Source organism: Rhopalosiphum padi, chromosome 4, assembly GCF_020882245.1.
Source record: "Rhopalosiphum padi isolate XX-2018 chromosome 4, ASM2088224v1, whole genome shotgun sequence".
Classification (NCBI taxonomy): domain Eukaryota; kingdom Metazoa; phylum Arthropoda; class Insecta; order Hemiptera; family Aphididae; genus Rhopalosiphum; species Rhopalosiphum padi.
This window is the reverse complement of record NC_083600.1, coordinates 9,822,280-9,835,735: the sequence shown is the minus strand read 5'-3', so window position 1 is coordinate 9,835,735 and position 13,456 is coordinate 9,822,280.

Here is a 13,456-nt window from a genome sequence, read left to right as displayed (position 1 = left end):
GGGGGTTGTACCAGCGGCACCCACGAGAAATATTTTACAACGAGTCCACCAATATAGTGCGATCGATGATAATATAAGTAAGTCATTATTAGAGATGGGAAGTTCTAGCATTTCTATACATATATATATATATTGGTAAATCTAAGATACAAGCACTATTTGGGAGGTAGCTGGGCGTACTTTGGCACCTCTATATTTTCCCGCGTTTATTGGCCTACTATAAAATTTATAAGTGCACCGATGGTCGATGCACACAAGTTAAAATATATTGTGTGAAAACTGCGTATATAATATATTATGTGCAGAAGTAATGTTTATTTATTATTTATACATGTATATTATTGGTATGCATGGCAAACCCTATTTCCAACTTCCCGCTTTACATTTTTATTAATTAATTAAAATACTAAATATATAACCCTTCAACTCCATATATGCGCCACACGCCCATATATATATATATATATATATAAAATGCATTTATTTATTATAAAGTATAAAAAGTTAAAAATAATTAGCTTACTTACTTAAATGTGGCACCGCTAGTAAAAAAAATTTTAATTACGTAACTAATACAAATTTGTTTCGCGCTTCCCTGATATTATATATGATATTTTGAGAACTATATTTTGCTTATTTAGAATTTCAATTGCCTTTTTTAGGTATATTCTAATGTTATTAAATAGTTCTTTTTTCAAATTATCTTTTTTGAATATTTTTCTATTTTTGACTTTTGTACTGTTTAAAGCATATTATATTTTGATGTTTTCAATCGCATATTAAAGAATTAAAACCAACTCGTTTTATGGTTTAACTTCTGAATCATAAGCTAAACATAAATAATCAATAACAAAATAATACTACATGAAGGTTGGTGTAGGTTAGGTTAGTCCACTAACAGTTGAATTCGCCGCCAAATTAATATTATTCAATATTATTATGCATAGCAGTGCGCGTAATATTTGCGAAGTCGTTCATGCCAGATAATTCATATTGGATTAAATGATTGCAGTTTATTTGGAAATGCTTGTGAGTTCCGATCGGTCCAAAGACATCCATATTCACCGCGTGTGTTTCTTGCACGACGGTTAAACGAGATACAAATATTGAATATTATATGAAAGAAAATTTAACAGCAAAAATACGGTTAAACATGTGTGTGTGTGTGATGTGAGTCTAGAATCTAGACGAAGAGCGAACAATTCTAACAATGAGTTTGAAAGCCGATTTGGAGAGAAAAAGGGACAAACATGAATACGAGGATTTATATAATATATTATTATACGCATATACGTGTGTACAATTGTAGTTGGATAAAAGGATACTTTTAATCGAACGAAAATAATACAGTACATAGAATAAAATCGTCAAATATATATGATGTATATACGTATATGTATTTATATCGAGGCACCGTCTTCGTACAATGTATCCAGGATAATCAACGCGTTTTCAGAACACGGACGTAATAATAATTCTTGGTTGTATACAATACGTACATTAAATATGTTATATAAACACACACAAGAATGTAACTCAAAAACGGCGCGCTGAATCCTGAAGAAACCCCTTATTTCTGACATCTGAGATTTTACGCGCGGCTATCGAAATGTCCTACATCATATTATCGTGACGTATTGTTACATCGACCGACTAAAACGACAATTGTTTCAAATCTTACAAGTATTATAACTGTTTTGCGGCACTAGACGCGTGTTTATAAATAGTTGTTATTATATACGTCAACAGCTATAATCTCTAACACTGTTTAAGTGGCCAAGTTTCGATATGCGTTGTAATTAATAATATTATATTAGATATGGACAGAGCCCTGCTTAGGGGAGCTAAGTGGACTACAGTCCCAGGCCCCAAATAACTATGAACCCCCCTCATATATTAATTTAGCTTTATCAAATTATTCTTGTTTAAATTTGTTAGAGTACAAAGTAATTTTACCACTCACGACAGAATTTTAAATTGTTATCTAATCAGTAATCGATGATAAATTAATTATCTCTTAAGATAAAGTTGGAAAATCGTAAAGACCAACAATAATCTTTGAACGAGTACGTATTAGACCGTGTTTCATGCGAAGTGTGTATATACGATTGTTAGTTAGTTCGGTATTCGTATACTGTGCGGAGCGCGAGTGCTCTTGTAATATTACGGTAAATCTCGTTTATTGTAGTCGACAATGCCAGTAATATAACTGATATATATATATAAAGGTTAACAGGCTCCGATAAATAAAAAAATGCAGTGTCGATTTATTTTCCTCGTATTCTGCTTATTCACTCAATTTAGTTGGTGCACATGCAGTGAAATGTTGTTAGAAGTAAATAAACTTTTTTAGTTTTATTCAAAAATTGTATGCTTTATTTGTAGCTATAACACTTAGATGGAATTTACTATTGGTAGGCCTGAAAACGGACAAAAAAAAATCGTTTTAAAATCTTAAAAACAAATGAGAGCGTCAAGCTGAATCTTGTATAGCTATTATTTTAAGTTATCATATATACCATTAAGGGTATTTCTGAAAATGCTAATAAAAACCCTGAAAATCGTCAAACCGCTAAAATAATGAACAATGAAACGATAAATTTTAAAACAGCATTTATGGCAGTATTATAAAGTGAAATATTATCACAGTTTAATAGCATTAGTAAATATGTCCAACAACCCGGTTTAGATCTATTTACAGCCATTAATTTACCAAAAGTATTAAATACCTATAGTGATTCTCTAAGAGAAAAATTTGATTCATTTTTATGATTGATATTCATTATTAAGAGTTCTTATACAGTCATATGCGTTTTATTTATATCAATCAACATTAAATAATTACTTATAGACTTATTGAATTATTTATTTATAATCTTAACAAATAAATTAAATATAAAAAGCGATGTAGCAACAAAGTACAAACTGAATCAAACAATGAGCGCCGGACCCTAAAATTATTAAGTAAAGCTCTGAATATATGCGAGGGGATAAGTCATAGGTTTTACGTAAACGAAAAAGAGTATCGAATTAATATTTTAGTCCAGTGGTTTGATGTCTGATAACGGTTATTGAACAGAAATTAAGAATTGAGAAAGCTACAACATAAATTACCTTTTTAACTTAAGTCAACATAACAAAGTGATAAGTTTAAAAAAATACTCGATATATTTTATAGGTACTTAGCATTATTTTTGTGCAATTCTTTAACTTATGTATTTGTATATTTTGAAAATTATAGTTTAAGCAGTATAGGATATTAAGCTATTGGATTTAGTTTAGAACTTTTAATAATTTGAATTTGATTGATTTTTATGTTATAAGTTTGGCATCGGATAACATTATAGGTACAAAGGTCTCGTGTTTGGTATATAAATTATTTTGCGATTTGTCAAACGTGATATTCTAAAATAAATCTAAGAATATTTTAAATGTTTGCGAGGAAATAGGAGGCACCTACCTTATATAATAATAATACTATTATATAGTGAATATGAGAACCGTTCGAAACATATTGTTTTTAGATTTTTAAAATATATTTTTTATTCTTTCTAAATATGTAAAAATGTCATACTTTATAATATGAAGAGTCAATTGTTTAGTAATATTATTTTTCAAATAGTTTTATGAAATAACAGATAATCGACGTTTGTACTTATCCATAAATCACTCAAGACACTTATTTGAGTGAGTAGTGCGTAAGTGTACATACCCACAACAGATCTTGTTAGTTTGTTAATTAGTATGGTAATATTTTCATGCCCCTCAAGTCATATCCTCGTCCTTACAAAAATGCCAAATAATTCCCACACTTCTATAATCATTATACTTAAGATATATCTTTACAAAGATAAATATTTAATACGTATGAGTCGTACAGATGGAAATTATAAACTAGAACATCTAGAAATTAAAAAGTTAAACGAAATTAGAAGTTTATAATTTACGTCCAAGTAATGATGAATGTTTTTTTTATTCAATTAGATACATTACATAATATATTTATTTAATTTTCATTATTAAATAAAAGTCTAATATAATTTCGATTATGAACACTTTGATTAATTATATACAATACTTTTACTATTTGCATGAATTTATAATATTATTTCCTTGTATTTATGCTAATGTTTTTTTTTATCATACACCAAAACTAGTATAATATATATATATATATATATATATATTATACACATAATACATTTCATTAATAATCATTTGTTCATAAAACCATATTTATATCGTATTTTATAAGAAAAAAAGTTTAACAATTACAGTAATAAAATACCGATGTTTTTTAATAACTAAGTAATCAATAGTAATATAGTATTTATACCAATTTATAATAATTAATTTTAAAACATGATATTAGTGAATCAAAGATTAAATAAGTTATGTAAAAAGTAAATTGTATACACATTAAAAAAAAATTTGTAATTAAATACTACAAATAATATTAATATTAATCAAATATTTTTTTAACTTTAACAACTCTTGTTATGAATTTATGGAAATACAAATTTAAAAAAATATATTAAGATGTTGAAAAGCATAGAAGGTAAAAAGTATATCATATCATTTATAGTGATATAGCAGCAACTTTTTAATGATAAACTTAACTTCACAGATTTTGAATACAACGACGACAAATAATACGTAGGTAAAGCTATAGAATATTATTATTGTAGAATGCACTAGATTTTTTCAAGAAAAGAAAAATATAACGAGTAAAATGTTTTGATATTGATTTACTATTATGTCAACGTCTGACACAGTACTTTCGATAAAATATTTAGAAAAAATATAATAATGCGTGAACAGGCATTTTTAGCATTTGATGAGTACTTCTTTACAACTTTATAATAAATTACTATCTATGTTATAGTTAAGACGTGTTGCAAAAAATAATCAAGAAATATTCAAAAAGAAAAAAGCAAAAACAAATAAATATCTAAATAAATTTTAGAACAAAAACATTAAAATACGTGGATAATATAACTTAAAGCTAATTATCAGTAAATTATAAGATAGACAATCTTAATTTATTTTTAATTCAACAATAATCCAATGTTAATCATTAATATCAATAATTATTATTGATAGTCCTAATAATTTTATTATTTTGGAAAATCACATTAAATATTTAATAGAGTTCCTAATTGAAAATGCGAAAAATTATATTATGATGAAAATTCAAAACAAAATAAAGGTAGGATGTTATAAACATAAATGTGTTTATTGGCATTAATATTCAATTTAATTATCAAGCTGCAAATTTTACGTCATATTTATCATATAAAAATTATAATCATATTAAATATCTTTTAAAGTATAATTTTTATTAATTGATTATTAATGAATACATTTAATCACAATATACCAAAATCAGCATTTTTTTCGTAACGTTAACTATAGTTAAATTTTAAAAAATTAATATTTAGAACACTTTATTCTGTGCGAGTTTCCTCTGATGCAAGCAATTTGGTTTTACAAAGAATTGATTTAAGCCATTGCACATACAGTAGTATAATATAGAATGGTTTTAAAAATAGAATAGAATAGTTTTCAGTACATTTTAACAATTATTCTAACGCAGTAATTTTGTGAATATAACTGAAATATTAATCTTAGATGAAAACCCTTACCTATTTTTATAAAGGAAAAACATTTAAAAATGTATAAATACTATCTTGTATGAAGAGCCAATTAGATATTGAGTCCAATTTTTTAGTCCTCAACCACTCGTTTAGCACAGTGGATGTTAGTTGAATTAATTATTGTTTGTAATTTGGTAGTCTATTATAAATTGTGTATTTTATCTTATAGTGTTTCACACTTAAATATAAAAATAAAAAGCTCACAAACATTGTAATTAAATTATTATTTATTTCAAGCAAAATATACATTATGTGATATTAAATATACTAAGTACAAATATGTATAAAAAAAAAGTGAAATACAATGGAGAAGTATAGCTAAATGTGTGCAATTTTAGAATATCTAAAATCTCAAAAACTATTTTTGGTCTTAAAAATGATTTTACAGAAGTATAAAATAATATTGTAATTTTGGATGAAGCATTTATTTTACTTTAACTATTTTCATAAATTATAAATATTGATAGATTTATGTAAATTAAATACTACAATTTTCAAATTAACATGTTCTGTATCTTCAAGGCGTATTGTCATAGACCTAATGGCCTGTATAACTGTATAAGTGAATAAGTGATACGTGTATCTGCTTTTCAAAAAAAATGTTATTATATTTCAATATTTTCATTTTGAATTGTTTTTGCAACACCTTTTCTGGAGACTTAGTGCTGAATTTTAAATAGATATCTGTTAATTTAAGATCATTCTAAAGTTGTAGTAAAACCTCTGATTATCGTTAAAATTAAACTGTTTATGTTTTATTACAGCGTACTTCAATCAATGAATTATTAAGATAAATTACACTCTGGACAAAAAATATTATTTATGATATATTATGATGTTTGCCTGGAAATCATTCAACGAGAGTATCAAAATTTGTTCCATGATTCCTTCCTACAATTGTTAATGTCAATAATTTGGAAATAATTTAGAATTAATGTTTCACTTATCATTTATTATAATTTACCATGGGCTCATGCAAAATTTGCAATCATTATTTACGTAAAGCTGTTACAATTATTATTGAAGGTTTTTGTATTTTTGTGTGACAAACGCATCTTTTAAATTATAGATTACATTTTCTATAATTAGAGTAAATTAAAATAACTACTGTAATTCAAGCAAAATAAAAATAGTAGATAATATAATAGTTTAATTGTATACGTACGTGTTAAATAATATTATAGTAATACAGTGTGAAGATTTATGTAAATAACTTTTTTTCTTCTTAAATAAATATATAAAATTGTATACTGTGTTTTCGCGTAATACCAAAATACAACATTTAGAAAAACCAACACAAATTTGTAATTTAATATCGTTCAAAATATATTGTATAATAAGTTTTCGATTTTATGAATCGTTTGACAATTTATTATTTATAATTTCGCATAAGCAGATTAGATCAATTGTTTGACCTCTTTGTACGAATGGATTATACATGGATATATCTAGTATATATTGTGCAATATACACACGCACACATTAATGTGTAAAGCGACGATATGATGTATAGGTAGAAGCTTTTGAAGACGAATAGAAGGTCAGAACAATAGGGCTGAGAGACAACCTTTTCCATCTACTTGACAGTCACGGAATTTCGAGGGCGACTATCAATTACATAAGGAATTAAATTAAATACGAATAAATACTGAATTTAATCAATATTATTGATAATCCTTCTATCTAAATTGTATTATTCATATGTTTCGCATTACGCAGACAGTTTTATGTATTGTTGTAACTATTGTTAGCATATTTTTAAGATCTAAATAAATATTATTCTATACATAATACAATAGTAATTATATAATATAAATTCATTTTAATTATATACTACAGTTTATATTAGTTATATGAAAAAAATTAATAGTTAAATATAATTGAAATATTGATAACACATCATATAAACATTACAATTTACAGATGTTTTTGTATTATTTCACTTGCTAAATAATGTGATTTTTCTTCGGCTCTTCGCTATAAATATTGTATGAAATTACTTAAGTGTTATAAAAAACTAATGTTTTTAAAGTATTATTTATAATTTTAAACATTTAAAATAAAATAATTAACATAAAATAAATATATTAAACACTATTTTCACTATTATGTAATCGGTCTGGGTTTGTAGTGTATTGTAATGTTATATTAAAAACAATAATACGTTATCGATTCTGATTAGAGCTCAATTAACCACTCTTGTTAACAAATTATATTTTTTTGACAGTTTTCAGTAGTTTTTCCTTGGGGAAACTAACTACTAAGAAAATAAAAAAAAATTCTTCTCTAAATATTGTATAAGTACAATGTAAGTAGCTCTAACTAGACTACATTTTCTGTTGAAACAGAGGTTATAAGAAACTAATTGGGTATTTTTTCTATTTGAAAAAAAAATCTTTTCAAGAAAAAACTTTTTCCCTGTAGAATTTCCGGCAATATATTGATATTGTTGGGAAAAAATGTATGATACAGCATATGCTCCATTTAATACATCTATACGAACACTTAATATGATAAATATTTGATTTTCTAGCAAGTACGTGTAACAGAAAAAATAAATATATATCGTAAAATCTTTTTACTTTATTATTAGATCACTAAATTAATGGTTTGCAATATGATTAACTTATTTATGAACAATTTCAAATACATTCCATTTATTTACATTTATATACATTGTTTTTTTTTTTTGATAATAAACTTATTTAATTTCTAATTTGGTGATACTAACATATTTGTTTTCCTGTAGATTTTTCTATTGTCAGAATTTTAATAAGTTTACTCTAAAATAAAAAATGTGCGTGAGCATGCCTCGAGATGATTCATCCAAAATATAAATTTTTATTTTAATTTTTCGAATCTAATCATTTTTATGTTTCGGTTGCATCCGAATATTGATTGACGACAATAATGACATATTCAAGTTTATTTTACTTACTTCTGTATTATTTTAAACAACAAACAATTAAAAACAATTTGATCAGTGAACAATCGAATATTAATTTGTGTAGAACCTATTAACTATTAGTTTTAGCATTTTTATTATGTATTTTACACTCACGACAATATGATATAATTTATGCACGAGGTTACGTGGTTGGATGAATTTTCGGTATCATTAAATTATTTGGTTTGACACAAAAACTTCTACAAAATATATATTATACTTTTGTGAGAAAAGGTCAGATAATCTTAATCAATAATCATAACACTATCATAATATAGATTTATAATCGAATAGGTATTATTAGTGTATTATTCGTTTTTATATTTATTATTGTCATATGCAAAAATGTTTATATATTCTAATTATTATTAAATGTGTTTACGTCATTTTTATTATAATTATGTATACCTATTTGTTTTTATTATCATATTCTAAATTGTTTATTTCTCTAAATCTTATTATTATTATTCAGGTATATTATGATTATCGATGATTGCACTTATACGATATCATGGTATTTGTGTCACAGAACACGGGACTGCCGACGTCTAACCCCCGATAACACGGGTATAAAAGGCAATGCAACCTATTTCTGACCACCAGTCTTTCGTCTGAGTCGTAGCAAAACCCACCCGACCCGCGACCATGCTTGCGTAATTCAGGTGAGAGACTTTCCGTCCCACAGACGGCCCAAACTCAAAAGAGCGGTCTGTAAGGTGACCTATATATTGTGCAATAATCTGAGTACTTCCAGCAATCCTCCGTTTTCAGACCGTTGACTTTGAGTTTCAATCTTCCACGAACCGAACAGTGCGTTCTTTCGCCATTGAATTGGTCATCAAGGCCACTTTTTCGTGTAAGTGTGTCACTCGTGTATATTATTATTCTGTACCTTTTCTAAACTGTTAAATGTCGTTTTAGTTCTATAATATATATTAAAAATATATATTATATATAAAAACGTCATTATGACAACACGAGTGCTCTTTTTTCTCTTCGGCGTTCCTTTAGGTGTCAACGTTTTAAAATACATTTATATTTATGAATTTATCCATCTCATTTATTATCTCCCATCCCCACAATTTAAAATGGATTTATTATATAATCTTAACTGCAGACTATTGTATAAGTACCTTAAAAAATCACCCTATTTTAATTCAGCGTAATTACCATAATTTGTAATTGAACACAATATTCCGACTGCGAATAGTGGGAACTTTGATTTACCAAACTAAATAATAGTCCCATATTAAAATTTTCATTTGTCGAAACTGAAACAAGATACCGTTCAAACGCCAACTATTTAATGACAAATTGCCTATATATCGCGCCGGCTAACGGTTACATAATTTATTATTACAATCATCATAATAATATAGAAAACCTTAAACTGTAGTTAAGCATTTTAGACTCTCTAGCTACTAGCTGTTGATAGATTTTTTTTATATACACTATATTTTATATTAAAATCTTATTAATTTAACATTATTTTATCAAACTTTAGATTGAATTTCCATCTCACTTGTCATATTCCCGAAACTACTATTGAGTATATTATATAAATAAAACAAATGTATACGCAGTGCAGCGTAATACAATATAATATATAATATGTATTATTATAATCCATCAGTGGCGTCGCCTGGGGTAGAGCTGTGGAGCTGCATCCCCCCCCTCCCGAAACATCAAGAAAATTTTAAAAAAATTTTAATTTTTAATGGACTATGAAAATCGCTACAAAAATCTTAAATTGTACTTTACAAAAAAATCCTTGCTACGCCACTGTAATGCATAGTAAGTCTGGGTTGTATGACTGGCCTATCGCTGCCAACGTTGATAACATAATATTACCGTCGTAGAGTATTAATATCACCACTGGCCACTCATTACTGCGATCGGATGCTCAACAGACCAATTTCAGTGATATGTATCCCGTAAACATTATATAAAATACATAATATTACATATTATATGGTTATATACTACAATATGACGTGCATAAGTACCTATGTGTAACGTATTAATTTTAGCATAATTATAATAGTATGGTTACTGCAGTCAACCGGCGACATTGCTTTACTACGCATTACAATATTACGCTATTACTTATCACCTGCGCGATGTTGCCGAACTCAGACTACGCGCGCTACAATAATTATATTATATTACCTTGTCTATTACCTAGAAATATTGCCGAGAATAGACATTTAACCGAAACTGCGGAACGATTCTAAGAAATCATCAAAAGTGAACAGAACCGTGAGTTAAAGCGTTTACATTACTTCTTAATAATATTTGCTATAAATACTCGAACTATATACAAACCAAAGGGTATCTACCAACGCACACTTCGGCTGGTGTTCTTTGATATCTATCTCCTTAGTCTATATCGCGAACAGTTCAGCGCTGAGACGTGGTGCATATACATATATACTAATCCTGACAACGCTGTATGATTACAATTAGTCTATACTCCTATTTTACCAAACCTCGTCGAGTCGTTTAGTTGCGCCCTAATAATATCCCCGCTCCTCGCCGAGTCCATTCCTAGTACTAATTTTAGGGTTATGATCACCGCTTATTGTATCATAAGTCCGGATACCTGTATAGTATTTGTTAAACTAATTTCTCAGACTAAGTTATCTCATTCGGTCAACAAATTTTACCAATATTATTATAAATTAAATTAATATATATATACACATACATACGTACACTCTACAATAACTATAACTCATTTCTTTCGTCTTTACAGACATCTTCATACCCAAACATGAGACCGACCAACGTTTTCGGAAATTTTATGTACAGCGAGGAATACCTGAGATCACTACACACTCATCCATAATATTATGAATGATTAGCACAGGTAGCGAACGTGTATCCTATTAAACGATCCATACATCTATATATAAATGAATCTGGTACGGTGATATTACATGTATATGAGACTATATAATACACTATTTATCATTTATTATGTAACGATCTATAAATCTATTACTTACGTATATATCATAATCGCAGGTAGTATCGTAGCGATATTTACTATTATTATTACTATTGGGCAACAAATTAATGCATAACTATTATTGATTACTATACTATAAATATAATACGTTTTACCTATTAAAATGTATTGTTCTGATTGTATATCGTAATAAATAATAAATTATGATGGATCAATCAAATTGAAATAAAAAGTTATAATAAAAGAAAACAATGTGCTAAACTTTTACACAGGTATTCTACAAAACAATATGAGGATTTATGCTGAATGGAGAGTCTCAATTATTTTTTTTTAAACCTTTCATCACACTTCTTCTAAGTTCTCAAAGTTTAATACAAACTTCTTGAGAAACTTTTAAAAAAAAATTAGAAAATGTGTTTTTTTTTTTATTAAAATCTTGATGTCATTAACTTTTATATTACAAAAAAAAAAATACAATTTATCAAAACTCATTAATGTTTAAAAAACATTGGTGGTTGTTTCTATCAAACCACTGCAACTCTACTACTCTTGGATATAAATTATAAATTATATAATAATATTATTATAGTTGAATAAAAAAATTATTTTTATAAAATGTTGAAAATCGGGTTTCTTCTGACTCTAAAAAAATGCTACTTATTCTTTTCATTAGAATTCTAAAAATAACGGTTTGGTATTCTTTGTAACTCGTGCAATTAGTGTAATCATTTGGAACATTTATTATAATACAATTTTTAGATATAACGGGGTCTAATATTTATTATCCAATCCATCGCGTGGTATATAATGTTGTTACCATCTATATTTTCAATAAATAATATAACATTTTAAACATCACAACTAATACATAAATATTTAAGGGGGGCTATTTGCATAAATCAACAAAAAATTAAACAAATATCTAACAACAAAAAAAATACGACAAAAAAATTGATTAATATTTAATAAAATAATAGTAACAGTTTTTTAATATTTTAAATCATTACTAATAATAGTATTTTTTTTAGCAAAAAAATGTTTTTGGTTACGGGATAACCAACAGCACAAATTGACAGTGGTTATGATTTAAGTATTAAAATTCGTAAGTATACAGATTGTTTATAAGTTTTTCAATTTCTTTCTTATTATTTTCCAATTCAATTATTAAATATTACGATATAATATTACAACGACGATATTATAGTAAATGGTTTATTTTCATGTATATTTATGAAATAATTTTTATATGATATTTTATTAGCAGGTTACATAGTCATTTGTGAGTTTCGTAATATCGACTAATATAGTTGTTCAAATAAACTAAATTGATTTATGTACATTAAAATGTTCCCCGTTTTACCCTTTGTGAATATATTTTTTTAATTCTATCACAAACCCAACAACGTAATTGAAATCTAATTTAAAAAGCACAAATATGGAATAATGTAGGTATATAGGTAGTTATTAATATTATGTTCGATCCAATAAAGGCATTACAGTACAATTGTTTATTATTATACATTTAACCAGTAATTGTATTAAAGTTGTATTCTGGATGAAATGCCAACTAAAAACAATATTATTTTTGTTTAAGATGTTTTCTCTTAAATGGAACCATAATAATTACAACATAATATATTTAATACACCAGGTACGTGCTAATTGACACTAATTACAAATTATTATAATTTATAAGTAATGACCATTGACTAAGACCTCAGAGATGTCTCAATAAACTAATACGATAAAAATAATATCGTTTTTCTTCATCCCAAATGTTCGTTGTTGAAGTCTTGAATCATTCGCGTCAAATAAGCACGTGTGTTCCCAAAGTAGTCTTGGTTATATTTTTATTCAGTTTTCTATAAATTTTGTTTTAAT